The sequence below is a fragment of the Gorilla gorilla genome, chromosome 18 (genome assembly GCF_029281585.2).
Source record: "Gorilla gorilla gorilla isolate KB3781 chromosome 18, NHGRI_mGorGor1-v2.1_pri, whole genome shotgun sequence".
NCBI classification, from domain to species: Eukaryota; Metazoa; Chordata; class Mammalia; order Primates; family Hominidae; genus Gorilla; species Gorilla gorilla.
Window position 1 is genome coordinate 31,435,680 of NC_073242.2, and position 2,446 is coordinate 31,438,125.

General features: G+C 47.8%; 1 protein-coding gene across 10 annotated transcripts in view; it reads left to right on the top strand.

The window, feature by feature from the left end:
* The window catches only part of LOC115933223 (serine/arginine repetitive matrix protein 2), a 124,605-nt gene that overhangs the window by 98,123 nt on the left and 24,036 nt on the right, over nucleotides 1-2,446 (top strand). The gene's annotated exons all lie outside the window — the stretch shown is intronic.

Consider the following 2,446-nt stretch of genomic DNA (forward strand, 5'->3'; position numbering starts at 1 on the left):
AGTCTGTGTCATCTCGGCTTACTGCAAACTCCATCTCCCAGGTTCAAGCAATTCTCCTGCCTCAGCCTTCCAAGTAGCTGGGATTACAGGTGCGCACCACCACGCCCAGCTAATTTTTGTATTTTTAGTAGAGACAGGGTTTTGCCATGTTGGTCAGGCTGGTCTTAAACTCCTGACCTCAGGTGATTCACCCGCCTCGGCCTCCCAAAGTGCTGGGATTACAGGCGTGAGCTACCGCACTCTGCCTATAAAAAATTTAAGGCCAGGTGTGGTGGCTCATGACTGTAATCCCGGGACTTTGGGAGGCTGAGGTGGGCAGATCACATGAGGTCAGGAGTTTGAGACCAGCCTGGCAACATCGTGAAACCCCCGTCTCTACTAAAACTACAAAAATTAGTTGGGTGTGGTGGCACGCGCCTATAGTCCCAGCTACTTGGGACTTAAAGCAGGAGAATCTCTTGAACCTGGTAGGGGGAGGTTTCAGTGAGCCGAGACCGCAATAGTGCATTCCAACCTGGGCGACAGAGCAAGACTCCATCTCCAAAAAAAAAAAAAAAAAAAAAAAAATCCAGTTTATCACCTGTATCACAGGCAGTACTGGTGTTCTGCTGTTTTCTGGTAAAATCTTCACTTCATGTTTTAAAATTTGTGGTAATGTACCAAGTATCACAGCCAATTTGTTAATCTTCCTTTCTTATAAATGATACTATTAGTTTTGCCTCTTTTTTTTTTTTTTTTTTTTTTTTGAGACAGAGTCTTGCTCTGTCACCCAGGCTGGAGTGCAGTGGCGTGATCTCGGATCACTGCCAGCTCCACCTCCCAGGTTCACGCCATTCTCCTGCCTCGGCCTCCCAAGTAGCTGGGATTACAGGCGCCCACCACCACGGCCAGCTAATTTTTTGTATTTTTAGTAGAGACAGGGTTTCACCATGTTAGCCAGGATGGTCTCGATCTCCTGACCTTGTGATCCACCCGTCTCGGCCTCCCAAAGTGCTGGGATTACAGGCATGAGCCACCGTGCCTGGCTTTTTTTTAAATTTTAAGACGGAGTTTTGCTCTTGTTGCCCAGGCTGGAGTGCAATGGCGCGATCTCAGCTCACTGCAACCTCTGCCTCCCGGGTTCAAGGGATTGTCCTGCCTCAGCCTTCTGAGTAGCTGGGATTACAGGCATGTGCCACCATGCCTGGCTAATTTTTGTATTTTTAGTAGAGACGGGGTTTCACCATGTTGGTCAGGCTGGTCTCGAACTCCTAACCTCGTGATCCGCCTGCCTCAGCCTCCCAAAGTGCTGGGATTACAGGCGTGAGCCACCATGCCCAGCCAAATCTAGGGCTGGAACATGGCTGCAGCATACAAATAGAATTGAATTCCATAGTTTTGTTAACCCTGTTTTTTGTTTGTTTGTTTGTAGTTGTTGCTGTTTGTGAGACAGAGTCTCGCTCTGTCACCTAGGCTGGAGTGCAGTGGTGCAATCTCGGCTCACTGCAAACTCTGCCTCCCGGGTTCAAACTATTCTTCTGCCTCAGCCTCCCAAGTAGGTGGGACTACAGGCGCCCACCACCACACCCGGCTAATTTTTGTATTTTATTAGAGACAGGGTTTCACCATATTGGCCAGGCTGGTCTGGAACTCCTGACCTTGTGATCCGCCCACCTCGGCCTCCCAAAGTGCTGGGATTACAGGCATGAGCCATCACACCCAGCCCCTGTTTTGTTTTTGTTTTGCTTGTTTCTTAGGGTTGTTTTTCTATTTATGGTAAAGGCATTGGCTTTCCATTTGTAGCATCAATAGAATATTTCCTGTTTACAATAACCGTATGTCATAGTAAATGGTAAAGGGATTTAAAGCAGTGGTTTTCAGCTGCCAGAGGCCTGAGAGAGTTTGGGCACACTGTGTGTGATCGGGCAGAAGGCCTGTGGGAAGTTTAGCTGAGGACAGGGCCAGGAAAGGTGATGGACAGTGGGGGTCTGTCCTGGTCACCAGGCCCCTGGGTCCTGCCCACCTGCTTGGAGCTCCCCACCCATCACACATGATGCTGCCAAGCCCTCTGGGTATTGTGGGCAAATACCTTAGGAGAGAAGCTGATGAACTTTGTTTCTTGAAATGCACAGATTCCTTGGACATCCCTGAGAGGTCAATCATGAAAGTCAACTTGGTTTTCTCCCCCTCATTTGGGTTCAGAATTTAAAGTCCACACACACAGGCAGTAAGATGATATAGATAAGGACCTCATCACTCGGTTTCGGATGTTAAAATGTCTAGGTGGGTTAGGGGTGATTTGAGATCACACAACCTTGTGCCACAAAGAGGAATTCCCAGGCCAGAGGGAGACATTTTATTGCCATGTTATGATCTTATCATTGAGTTGAAAGGCAATCTTGTTTCATTTTGGATTATTTCTTACGTTTATGTCTTATAAGGGCACTTTGAATTTCCAAGCAAATAA